Source organism: Dermacentor silvarum, chromosome 10 (assembly GCF_013339745.2).
Source record: "Dermacentor silvarum isolate Dsil-2018 chromosome 10, BIME_Dsil_1.4, whole genome shotgun sequence".
Taxonomy (NCBI): Eukaryota; Metazoa; Arthropoda; class Arachnida; order Ixodida; family Ixodidae; genus Dermacentor; species Dermacentor silvarum.
The window spans coordinates 100,992,609-101,006,832 of NC_051163.1; the positions used below are offsets into that span (position 1 = coordinate 100,992,609).

The window sequence follows — 14,224 nt, forward strand, 5'->3', positions numbered from 1 at the left end:
TTTTGTTCCCGATTGAATTTTTCAGTCGTGATTGGCTACCTTATTGTGCAAGCGCCAGGATGCAGACAATTTTGGTCAAGAATTACGATCCGGCTTGGGATTAATGGCCTCGATCTAGCTTTTCTGTATGCGCTACAACTGTGCATAGCAAGCAAGCATGCCTGTCGGCATAAGGGAAGCTTTAGCTCAAGCCCAACTTCGACGTCGCCCATTGAAATGCATGTAAAAACATGGAAATGCTTTTATGGGATAACCACTGGTCCGATTTGAATGAAATTTGTTGCATTTGAGTCATAAAGTTCAATTCTGGTGACTGTTAGAAGTGGAATTTCGATTTAGCCCTAGTAAAAATTCTAATAGAAGTTTGTATAAGTCTAATACAGTTTTGTATTAGTTGTATTAGTTTTGTATTAGACTAATAAAATTTATTAGAAGTTTCTATTGGTCTAATACAGTTTTGTATTAGTTGTATCAGTTTTGTATTAGACCAATAGAAATTTCTATTAGTCGTACTGATTTACCTGCAAGACCAATAGGCCCTGTATTAGTCTTATGCAAACAGTGTTGCGTGTCTACTAGTATCTCTGTTAGACTAATAGGTCCTATTGGTCTTATGCAGATTGTTGCTGGTCTGATACAACATGTATTGCTGGATTCCACAGCTCGTGTTTGCTGGTGAAAGTTGATGAAAAAAATAGACTAGCGGACCCCTTGCTTGCATGGAGAGGTGTTTCTATTTAATCACTGAATAATTAAAAATCAGGCCTGCTGTACAAATGTGCAGCAGACTGCGTTCGCACGTTTGCATTAGTTTCAGCGCACTAAGCTAGCGAAACTGGCCATCTCTCGGCGACATACACAAAAGCGACGTGCGGCAACATGGTCTTGCCAATTTTGCTTCACTGAACCTCATCGCGATGAGTCGTTGAGGAAACAGCTAGTGTTTACAGCACAGCGAATACTTCCCCATGAAAAAAAAAAAAGAAAAAAAAAAAAAAGAAACGAATTACCAGCTGTAATCTGCAAGGCAGAAGCGCTGCCCGGTCAGCTTACGAATGACGGTGCAACCATAATTGTTTGCGGCTGAAGTTTCGTTAGTGTCGTATTTTCTGTTGAAGTGCGCAAAAAGTAAATGTAAAAACTTTTAACCTAAATTACTGACTTGATATCGCATATAAAAGGCCGTAATATTTATTGACATCAAAGAGCAATATCGCAGAGAAGGGAACACGGCGGTTGGGAAGGATATAAAACTGCGACCGTAGTCAGCCGTAGTTACGCACAGCACGTGTGCAATGGCGGCCGCCATGTCAAGGCAAGGCGTCACGCGAGGCGTGCGTGTTAGTGAATGAACGATGTGTTTTTAAGGAACCCGTGGTGTTAGCGCCTGTGCAATCTTATTCGTGCAGTAATATATTTGGATAGTTTTATCTATGGATGCTGTTAATACTTCAAAACAACGCAAGGCAACTGTTTTACCCCTGTCCTTCGCGGCTTTGTGGATCTATCAGCGTGCATCGATGTGCAGCGTTTTCCCCGGCGCCGATTTGCCATTTCGAGGTAATTATACTTCTTATTTATGCCTCTGTAGTACAGTATGAAGCGTTTTCTTCTTTTTTTTAAAATCCTGACGGTGGACGTAAGTACAGTGCTGTGGGGCCGATAGCTGTGTGCGTTGCAGCAATAACATGCCTGTTTCCGACAACGCTGTGCAAGATTTCTGTCTAGAGTTCCTTATATCTGTCTACAGTTTCGATGGAACACAGATCTTATGTTGATTTTGTGTGCTTTGTAATTGTCCTGTCACGTCAGGTAACGTCATTGTTTGTTATAAATATTTTGAGCTAGCATATATCAAATGTCCTAAAATATTGCCGAGCCGCATTTATTCTAATTTGGAAGCAAATATTGCCAGCTTAAACATTTCGTGGTAGAACTAGCACCCCTGCTTTCAACTGTTTCTATATGTGTGTATTTTTGTACCCAGGTTTTTTTAACCACTTCATCAAAAGGACGTCCTCTGGTCGAAGTCAACGAAAAGCTCTCTCAATCAAGATTGCTGACCTGACGAAGATCTCGAAAGAGGAATCTGTAAAAAGATATGCTGTGCTAATAAATGCTTCTAGAAATTTTACCTGTTTTTCGTTATCTGGTGCATTGCAACATTTTCTTTCACAGCAATAGACTTATTAGACTAACACTAATAGGCCTATTAGACTAATACACTAATAGACCTACTAGACTAATAGGCCTATTAGACTAATACACCAATATCTATTAGACTAATACACTAATAGACCTAATAGACTGTATTAGTGTCAATAACCTAATAGGCTATTAGTTTTTGTATTAGAATTTTTGCTAGGGAGGGCCTTGAATGTCTTAAAAAATTGTTCAAAATTTGTAAGATTGAAATAGACGCACGAAGTTTACAAATTGCACAACTCGATCAGCATCAAAACAGATGTTGCATATCTGTAAACTGCATCTATTATTAAAGCATCTAAAGCGGACAAACTTCATATATATAGTTACAGCTAGCTTACGTGAATTGGTCACAATGTTTACATAGATGTTAAAAATCATTACTCAAAGCAATGAAAGGTTTCAGAGGGGAGTGGAGTATATATCGCTTCTGTCCACCTTAGATGCTTATTACGTTCACTTTATAGCTAGAATTGTGATATATTTTTCATTGCTGAGTTATAGAGTTGTAAATTATAGTATTGTTTTTCAAAATTTTGTGCTTTTAAGAATTTTTGTAAAAATTTGACGGCCTAAATAGACAAATCCATAAAGAAATCCACTTCCAACAAGCACTACATTTTAACCTTTCTTTAAAATGCATCAAACCTCATGAAATTCGGTGCACCAGCTGGTTGCTGAGAAAAACGATTTCTGGTTTCCCATGGTAAATCGATAGGAGCCCCGGAGCTAATTATTTCTCTTGTCATTCCACGCAAGTAAAAACAAAAGGAAAAATATGGACCGCTATGGCAAATTCATACAAAAGTCAGCACGTGTGGGTACTCACCAGCAAGTCTTAAGATCTGAATTGTGTACGTCCCATCGTTGATGTCATTGTCGGGATCGTCCCACTTGGCTCGGTATGCACTCTTATTGTTGAAATCGTTCTCATCCACTGGATCAAACTCCTCGATGTCATGAACAGGAATGACATATTGGCGCTTGTCCATGTCATCATCGATAAATCGTACAAGCGCAAACATATTGCACATACACACAAAAAGCCGAGACTACTATGTGCCGTAATTCAAGCCAAACGCCACGCTACAAAAAAGCACGTGGTGTATACACAACATGGAAGACCGTAAAGCAAAAAAAAAAGTAGTCCGCACTGGTCAGCACAACAGCACAAATTGCCGTAAATTTTCTTGCATGCAGATATGTGGCTTAAATATCTTTTAAAATTTTACTACGCATTTTCTAGAATTAAAAAAAAGGAGGGCGATCGTTACAAGGTTAGAAGAAAAGAAAAAAGCAGCCCGAATGCAGAGCTGCCATCATCATCATCCCCTCTAGCCAGCGGCGAAGTACGACAAGGCATAGGAGCTCGCTTGTGTTGCGGTGGAGTTGGAGTTTGCGTTCGTCCCGCTAGATATTGAAGTCTGTGTTCTTGGTAGTCGATAAAATATACTCCTCTGACAACGGCACCTACTCACACGTCTGCATGGCGCCGCAGAAAAGGCGGAAAGCCTACCTGGATTCTGGGTCCACTGCCACCATACTGCGGGCCACAAAGTGGCATCTTACAAGATCTGCCGACGGTAGTTCACAAGCAACGCGTCGTCGGACAGCAAGTGAAAGCAATCAGAGGCCTGCCAGCGCACATTCACCGCAACCGCTGTGCAGCAACGCTGACAATGAAAGTTTACGGCAGCATTCCGAAAGAAGTTGCGACAACTTGGAGGTCACGGATAAGTGATGATTATTTCAGCAACTCCAGTGAAGGTAGTGAACGCATGACATCCCCGTGTGGCACATCGTTGTTCATCCAGGAAGACGAGGGTTCAAGCGGCAATTATGACCTGCCAAGTGATTCTTTTAATGTCGAGGACTTGGCCTATCATGGACAGCAATTGAGGAAATTCAAAAGTTGGTCAACAACCTCATTGAAAAAAAAAAAGCGTTTCCTGAAAGCAAGTACCTTTCCAAAAGGTTTGTGGTGTAGATATGGACGATGTCGTATTTCATTTTTACTATTCACACTGCAGGTTGCACCTTGCAGACACGAAAGGTACCCTGGACGAGAGGAAACGTCTCCAAATTGTGTGATAGTTGTCATACGCAATACTCGGATAGTGGCCTTAAGCGTGATGGAAGCTTTTTTATAAGTCTCCCCATTAAGAAGTAACTTACCTCCATCCTATCAAGCAAGACAGTTGGCTCTGCTGTAATGAGCTCGCTCACTTGGAAGCACCACAATGAGAGCGTGATGAGCGACATCACCGATGTCAATTACAATGATTACAAGATGCGTCAAAGAATTTACGGGACTGATTTAACTTTGACCCTAAATTCTGACGGAAGCCCTGTCTTCAACTCGTCCAATTACAGCATATGGCCAGTGCAGCTTGCTTTGAATGAGCTGCCGCCACGATTGTGCTGGAACAACATCATGACACAGGTACTTTGGTATGGCAAAGAGCACCCGGACATGACTCGTGCACTCCAAGCCTTCGTGAGGCAGCTGCAGGAGCTGAACAAAACTGGACTGACAAGGACGTTTGCCAACACCATAGTAAAATCAAAGGTAAATGCCTATTCATTAGATAGCTGAGCGACATATGTGTCAATGCATTTACTGCTACTTCACTTTCTATCTTGCAGGTGTTCTGCATCTGTTGTGCCGATTCCCCAGCCAGGGCTGCAATGCAGCACAGGGTTCAGTTCAACGGCTTACTATGGATGCCGCTGGTGCTACCACCCAGAGGTAAATGATGATGGTGTCTTTTAAAATAGCAGCAGCGTGTATCAATAAATGCAGTGGAAGGAAAAATAAGTTTACTTTTATATTTAGTGTTTTATGATGTGCATGTAGCCATTAATTGACATGTGCCTGCAAATTTTGCACACCATATTGGCCCATAGTTTGGCAAGGAAGCTTCAGGCCTGGTTGCTGTTAACTACACACCCACCACATTTATGAAACCTGTGTAGGTTTCCTTTGCAAGTTTTTCGCTACAAACTAGGTGGATGACAATTTTTCCGTTTCATGAACCTTCCTCCACCTTATGGGCTTCCGCTGAAATAATGCTTGGCCTAGCTGTGTATACATTTCCCTAAAAAACTCATTAGCCACAGAACATACTCTAGTAAAATTTCTAGAAAAGAGCTAATTCTAGAGCTATACAGTCACTCTGAGGGCAATTTTGGCATGTAACTGTCGTAATTAACCTTTCACCAGCTATTTGTATTTGTTCAGTGTCAGCAGCAGCAGTAAGCACTTACACAACCATATACATAATAACTTTGGAACTAGGCTGCATAATATTGCCACACTATTTGGCAATATTTACATCTCTGTTCTTGGCACACACAGCAGCCTCCTGAGCACTTTTCTTTAGGCAAGCCCCTGCTGGCCTAATTTAGCTGTTTAGCTGCACATTTGGAGGGGCCATTTTAATACCTTGTGTTTCTCATTCTTCTAGGTACTGTGAAATACTGTGTCACCACACCCTTTTCAGACCGAACAGATGAAGAGGCACTTAAGACGCCTGCAACACTGGAGCCACTGTACATGGGGTTAAGGGGCCATCACCATTAATTAATTTGCCAGGTTTTAGCCCTATTTGGTCCTGGTGCCCAGACTATATGCAGTGTCATGCTGCGTGTTGTGCGACAGATAACAGACCTGTGGCTTACAGCAACAGGCACTGAGTATTACTGTGGCAAGGCATCGAAAATGGCAATCGTAGATAAGAGAATTCTGTCTTTAAAGTTGCCTGAGTGCATTAACCGGCGGCCAAGAGCACTGCTGGCTCGGAAGTATTGGAAAGCTTCTGAATGGCAGTGTTGGCTCCTGTATCACAGCATGCCGTGCCTAGCAGATGTGCTTGACGGCAGATGTCTACACCATTAGAGCCTCTTGGTCGCAGGAGTCTTTCTCCTACTGAGAAACTCCGTTACAAAGGCAGATGTTGACCAGAGCACTCGTCTGCTCACACAATTTGTTGTGAATGTGCAATTTCTTTATGGTAAAAGTACCATGACTTACAATGTTCATCAACTTCTGCACATACCAAAGTTTGTACTTCTGTTCGGTCCTCTGTGGACACATTCATGCTTTGTTTTTGAGAATAACATCGGCAAGTTGTTAAGGCTGGTCACATCATCAAATGGTGTGGCCATTCAGATTGCCACACGGCTACTCTTGCACAGTAGCCTAATTTGTTTGAAGGCACTTGCAAGCAGCCATGCGCTGTCACTCATAGCTCAGAAAGTTTCCGAAGCAGGTGAAGAAAGCATTGTTCCCTTGGGGAAGCCGGAGATTATTGATCAATCTTTTCATTCGAAATACCTGCAGGGTAGTGAGACTGCAGTAGAGTACAAAAGACTGAAGGTCCGAGGGGCTGTAATTGCCTCAGAAAAATATACTAGGCACACCAAAATTGATTGTACTGCAGTAGCACTTCAAGATGGCACCTACATGAAAACAAAAAGAATAATTTTGTGTAGAGGGCTAGCTGGAGAGGAATTTTTCCTCTTGTCACATGTGTATGTTACTAGCAGCACAGTTAAAAGTGCACATATAAAGAGGGCAAGGCAACAAGAGCAGGAGACGCTGCAGAAGATTGATGTACGTGCTCGTCCTTGCATATATTTCTCGTTGGATGGGCAGGAATTTTTTTGTGACCTTGTAGACATTTATGAGTGGTCATGAAATGCAGGGACATACATCTTCGTCTGGAATGCTGACAGAGCATTAAAGAGCTAATCTTTTTGACATGCTAAACAATTGCGAGGTTGATCTATCTCCGAAACGTCATGCTGAGAAAGATATTTTCTGTGGTTTGCCATGAGTCTGTATGCATTGTTTTTTGAATAGAGCTTATCAGATTGACATCTTACTGCATGGTGTATCATGTATGATGCACATGCATAGAACAACTTTTAGTGAAAATCCTAGATTCATCAGAAATCTGCGTCCTCTCTCTCTAGCAGTGAAATACTGAGCAAATTTTGCACTGGAAATTATTTTTGACATTGTATGGCACCAAGCTGATCATGCGTGCAATGTGCAAGAAGTTAACGAAGAGGTCACTTTCACAATTTATACTGTTTAAATGAGTCCACAAAAAGTATGAAGGTGTTTATTAGCCAACAGATGTTTTGGTCGAAAAGTAATTCAGATGGTTCTGTGAGGCATTAATTGCTGTATCATATGTGATGCAGCGTGAAGTTAATGCTTTGTCGAAGAGTGTAGAGATCTTTTTCACAAAATTGCGAATTTGGTGGCAAAATATAATGATTGTACAAGCTATAGGCTTTCTTAACACCATAATCGAAGCAGAATACGTAGAAAATACAATAACTGCAGTGTTTACGATGACCTGCAGAAGAATTTAAAAGCGGGCGAGTTGCAACCTATCCATTTCTTGGACATAACAACACACGATAAAGGAAACAGGACAACTTTTTAAAGACAGAATTGAGAACAAATTTTCTCGCATTTCGTTTTTTATGTGCGCTGCCCAATGGTGTTTACAATGAACATAGTGTGGAGCTTTACACATTCCGAGAGCTCATAATAGCAACATAGCAGATTTTTTTGCATCAAATTCCCAGACCAACTTAAACAAAGATCTGTAAATGATCCGGCATATAGGTATTGAAGCCTTCAATAAAGGACATCAAATTTGAATTGCAGTTTTCTGCAATTAGAATGTTTTTCATGGTCACAAAATGTGCCTGTAGCTGCATAGTGTATCATATATGTGAGAATTCTGGCTCAAAAGTCTACACTGTAAACAATCCTTTCGAAAGGTGACGTTTGGCTTAGACATCTTGCCTAAACAAAGGTTATTTAAACTTTTTACAAGCGAATTTAAATTCATGCAGTAAAGAGTGAGAAAAAGCAAAAAAATCAGTCATGGCAAATTATTACTATTGTTATAAAAATTATTCACTATTTATCATACTATATTTAAATAAAGGTGTGCATTTAGAGATGCCCCCAAAAAGAGTCCACGAGCATGTTTGTTTGATGCCTTTGCATTGCATGACATTGCCTTGCATTTGGTTAAATTGCCACTTTAGTTTTTCGGTGTGTTGTTGCCAGATATGTTTGTGTGCATCTTGCAGTTGCCTTTCTGCCAACTTCTGCGGTACCGTACTTTTCGTATCCCACTTTGCTAAAGTCGCCAACTGTTTTTGCCAGAACTGTAATAAATGTCTCTTCTGTGTAGTCATACGGTACAATTCACTGTGTTGCTCAGTGCAAACTGCATATATGTTCTACACATTCACATTCATTGAGCAGGAGTTGTATTTTCATGGTCATGCTTTATGCATTTACAATTTTACACACGGGACAAAAATTATTCTGATTTGTGCTTCCCATATTTTCAGCATCCCATGCTAAAACCAGCATTCAATGTGACAGGACGTTTCCTAGCTGCTGTATCAGTTCTTGTAAATGGAAACAATTTCTCTCAATTGGCTTCCATATACGTATGTTCCCCATTTAGTTCGGAAGGCTTCCAGTCATACCTGGCATCTTCAGCTTCGAATGTCTGCACATAGCTGGAGTAGATTGTTTGTAGCTATAAAATGATTTCCGGTCTATCATGGGGAGATGCAGTAGAAAGTGCTACTACGAGCCAGAAACACAAATGGAAAATCTAGTTTCCAGCAGGAGTAAAGTCAATTTCAAGCTGGAAAATGATTTAAAGCTGTCCATGGAAAGGTTCCGGCTGGGAATGATATATCCAGCTGGAAAGTTGGCTGGAAAACCACGGTTTCCAGCTGGAAATTGTGGCTGGAAAACTCTCTTTCCAGCCGGAAATTCCCTCTCGATTTTCATGTGGGATATATAGCCTTGAAAGCCTCGGTGGAAAGGGTCATTTGACAGGAGACTTGATCAACAATCTCAGCTCCTACTATGAATGAGCTCTCAAAACCCACAAAGGAGACGTGGATGCCACGTAGCGGGCAGTGATGGCCACTTATCATGACGTTACTTCTAATGACAATGTGGCTAACCACACTTTCTGCCCAACAGGCCCCGACTTCTGGTGCAAGCAAAATGCTGCAAAGGCTAAGGGTGAGCCTGCTCCTAAACACCATCGAAAGCTGCCTCCACATGTCGGTGAGTCCTTGCTTCCCATATATGAGCGCCTCTCAGACAAAAAGCTCCTTTAACAATGCCAGTGTGGGAAAACGTAAAACAACAATGAAAGCCTGCATTCGATGATATGGGCACTGGCACCAAAGGAGCGCCATGGTTCTTTGTTCACAGTCGACCCTAGCAAGAACTCTAGTAGAAGTTTGTATTAGTCTAACACAGTTTTGTATTAGCTGTATAAGTTTTGTATTAGACCAATAGAAATTTCTATTAGTCGTACTGATTTACCTATAAGACAAATAGGCCCTGTGTATTAGACTTACTAGTCTTATACAAACAGTGTTGCATGTCTACTAGTTTCTCTATTAGACCGATAGGTCCTATTATACAGATTGTTGCTGGTCTGATACAACATGTATTGCTGGATTCCGCAGCTTTTGTTTGCTGGTGAAAGTTGATTACAAATAAGACTAGCGGACCACTTGCTTGCATGGAGAGATGTTTCTAATTAATCACTGAATAATTAAAAATTCTACTGTACAATTGTGCAGCCCAGTCAAAAAAACCCATTGAGTCCAGTTGGATTTTTCAATGGGACCCAACTGGTTCCAATTGGACATCATCGGAGGCACAAGTTCCAATTGGGCTTCATGAGAAGTTCAGTTGGTTCCAATTGGGCATCACTGGAGCTTGGTATGCCAGTTGGTCCCAACTGGACCCAATTGGAAGTCACTGAGTAATCTCGCGAAACAGCAGAACAGTTGATAATATTAATATCACAATTATATTGTTAGTTTTAAAATAAAAAGATCTTTTTAATTTGGTGTGATCAATGGAGAAAAGCATTTAGCTTTCTGTCAAGTTAAAAATATATCTTGAAATTTTACGAATTTCTCATGAACAACTGGCACCACTTGGTCAACCAAATTTTGCTCACATATATAGCACCTGACATGCATCTCTTAAGGTAAGTAAGTGGTGAGTGTTGGTATATTTCAATGAAGATAATTGCTGTAGTGTGTTCATGCACGAGTATGCTTCTCGAAAGGAGTTTTAAGTATATCCGTGTCATATCAAGGTTAAGGCCTATCTAGGCTTTTTTTTTTCCTTTCCTTCATTTTTAATGTTGGTCCCAGTGAGCCCAGGTCGGAGACCAATTTTGCTAAAAAACCAATTGGTCCAATTGGACCTGTTGGATTTTTCCAATGGATGTCCCAAAACACAATTGGAAATATCCAATTGGTTCCAATTGGAAATTTCCAACTGGTTTGAGGAACTTTTTTTTGACTGGGAGCAGACTGCGTTTGCACGTTTGCATTAGTTTCAGTGCACTAAGCTGAACAACCAGCCATCAACTGCAAGGCAGAATTGCGGTGCCCGGTCAGCTTACGAACGACGGTGAAATAGCAGCAACCATATTTGTTTGCCGCTGAAGTTTCGTCAGTGTCGTATTTTCTGTTGAAGTGTGCATACAGTAAATGTTAAACTTGTAACCTAAATTGCTAACTTGATACCCCATATAAAAGGCCGTAATATTTATTGACATCAAAGAGCAGTATTGCAGAGAAGTGAACATGGCAGGTGGGAAGTACATAAAACTGCGACTGTAGTCAGCCATAGTTGCAGACAGCACGTGCGCAATGGCGGCAGCCATGTCAAGGCGAGGCATGCGTGCTAGTGAATGAACGATGTGTTTTTAAGGAACCCATGGTGTTAGCGCCTGCGCAATCTCATTCGTGCAGCAGTATATGTGGATAGTTTTATCTATTAAAGAAGACAAGACGACAACGAAGCAGTTAGCAAGCAAGCCACAGTGTTGATGGTAACCACGCGCCCCGAGCTTGCGCTTGCCTGGATTTTGGCTGCTTGTCGCCCCGCCACTTCTTGACATTCGCCTGATGTTCCTTGACGTTTACACGTCAATAAATCACATGACATTTGGTGGAGGCTGCGTGAGTCCCCGCACCAACCTGGAACTCCGCTCCCTTCGGTTCCTGTACCTATTATGGTCAACGACACCTCGACTCAGACTGACCCTTTGGCAGCGCCTGCCACCTGCAGCAGTGTGTACCATCAGCAGGATCCGCCCATCTTCAACGGCTCAGGTGACTCAGATGTTGAAGACTGGTTGTCGACATACGACCTGGTCAGCGAAAATAACAAAGGCGACAATCCAACGCAGTTGACTCACGCCATGTTTTATCTCGCAGACATCGTGCAACTGTGGTATTGCAACCACGAGACTGACATTCCCACTTGGTCCGTTTTCAAGACTTCCATTTCGGACGTCGTTGGTCGGCCTACAGCCCGCAAGCTTCGTGCAGAGCAGCGCTTGCGTGAATGTGCGCAGCATCCAGGGGAGAATTACACGGGCTACATCGAAGATGTGCTTAATCTCTGCAACCGCGTCAAACCGACCATGACAGAGGAGAAAATCAAGCACATACTGAAGGGCATCGAGGACGACGCTTTTCAGATGCTGCTCGCGAGACATCCAATCACGATTGCTGCACTCGTCTCATTGTGTCAGAGCTTTGACGAGTTGCGTAGGCAGCGCACGATCGCCTGCCAAGCCCTCATGACGCCTGACACACTATCAAGCTTGCAGCTAGCTGCCCACCCTGACGATCAACAGCCGCTGCTATCTACCATCAAGGACTTCATCTGTGAAGAGGTAGCGCGTCAGCTTTTATTGCTACCTCTCACGCACGAGCCTTTGCAGTCTTTGGCTCCGGACCTTCAACACGTCATTCAGACCCAGGTTGCTAAGGCCCTCCCGCATGTGACTCATCAACCACCCATCACTGTGCCACTTACCTACGCCTCCGACACGGCTCGGCCCCCTCAACATTCTGCGCCGTATGCTCGACCTGCGATGCCGACCCATGCGTCGCCAACGACTGCGAACGCTGTGCTGCTCGCCTTAGCGAGACCTTTGGCTCTGTTCCTCCGCCGCCCAGACGCATGGCGAACACCAGACAATAGGCCCATCTGCTTCGCCTGTGGTGTTGCTGGACACGTCGCTCGCCACTGTAGCCGATGTCCACCTTGGCCATTTGACGTCATGGGCAGGCCTGTTCCTTCGTCTTCCCGGGCGCCAGCTTATGTCAACCGCCAGTCCCTTTCTCTGCGACGACTCTCGCTATTACCCATGCGTCGCTGACCTCCTACGGAGGAGGGAAACTGATCGCTGCAGTTCCAGAGGCAAGAGCTGCATGCCCAACGAACTGCCCAAGGCCTCTATCTCATCATCATCATCAGCCTATATTTTATGTCCACCGCAGGACGAAGGCCTCTCCCTGCGATCTCCAATTACACACTCCCCTGTCTTGCGCTAGCGTATTCCAACTTGCACCTGCAAATTTCCTAACTTCATTGCCCTATCTCATTTTCTGCCGACCTCGAGTGCACTTCCCTTCTCTTGGTATCCATTCTGTAACCCTAATGGTCCATCAGTTATCCATCCTATGCATTACATAGCTCCATTTCTTCTGCTTAATGTCAACTAGAATATCGGCTATCCCCGTTTGTTCTCTGATCCACACCGCTCTCTTCCTGTCTCTTAACGTTGGTCCTAAGATTTTTCGTTCCATTGCTCTTTGTGCGGTCCTTAACTTGTTCTCGAGCTTCATTGTTAACCTCCAAGTTTCTGCCCCATATGTTAGCACCGGTAGAATGCAATGATTGTACACTTTTCTTTTCAATGACCGTGGTAAGCTCCCAGTCAGGATTTGGCAATGCCTGCCGTATGCACTCCAGCCCAATTTTATTCTTCTGTGAATTTCTTTCTCATGGTCAGGGTCCCCTGTGAGTAATTGACCTAGATAAACGTACTCCTTTACAGATTCTAGAGGCTGACTGGCGATCCTGAATTCTTGTTTGCTTACCAGGCTGTTGAATATTATCTTTGTCTTCTGCATATTCATCTTCAACCCAATTCTTACACTTTCTCGATTAAGGTCCTCAATCATTTGCTGTAATTCGTCTCCATTGTTGCTGAATAGGACAATGTCATCTGCAAACCGACATCTATTTTGCCGCAAAATATTATCGATGTTGATGTTGAAGAAACCGCCGCACTAGCGCTTATTGACATGGGGGCCACCGTTTCGGCTATCTGCGAGAACCTATGCTGCAAGATAAAAAAAGTGACCACGTCGCTCTCGGGACTAATGCTCCGTACTGCCAGCTGACAATACATTGCGCCTTCAGCTGTGTGCACCACATGTCATTATTCAAGGTGTATTCAAGGTGTCACACATATCATTATTCAAGCCCGTCCATTCGACCACGTCGGTATCCACTTATACGGCCCGCTTCCCTCGACCACCTCTGGGAATACGTGGATAATTGTCGGCGTGGACCACCTCACGCATTACGCAGAGACTGCAGCTTTGCCCACAGCCACAGACATTGCATTTTTAATCTTACGCAACTTCATACTGTGCCACGGTGCTCCCTGTGAACTTTTGAGCGACAGGGGACGTGTTTTCATGTCTGATGCTATTCAAGCCTTACTCGTTCAGTTTAACATCGTTCATTGCATGACCAGTGCATATCATCCACAAACTAATGGCCTAACTGAGCGATTTAATTGCACTCTCGGGGATATGCTGACGATGTACACCGCGTCGGACCAGACCAATTTGGACACCGTCCTTCCATTCGTCACATATGCGTACAACACTGCTACGCACGCAACCACAGGATTCTCGCAGTTCTTTCTCTTGTACGGACGTGAGCCATCATGCATGCTGGACACTATGCTTCCCCACGCACCTAACTCATCTGAGTACACTGCAATTTCTGATGTCGCCAGCTACGCCGAAGATTGTCGACAATTGGACCCTTCATTGACAACCGAGGACCAAGGTCACCAGAAGCTCAGGCACAACACCGACCGACCTTTCATTACTT

General features: G+C 43.2%; 1 long non-coding RNA gene across 1 annotated transcript; it reads left to right on the forward strand.

Annotated features, from left to right (window-relative positions):
• Positions 1-543: 543 nt before the first annotated feature.
• Positions 544-2,134, forward strand: LOC125940489 (uncharacterized). The gene is made up of 2 exons (XR_007463685.1): positions 544-1,560; positions 1,988-2,134. It is a non-coding gene; the product is annotated as an uncharacterized LOC125940489 (long non-coding RNA).
• Positions 2,135-14,224: the final 12,090 nt, after the last annotated feature.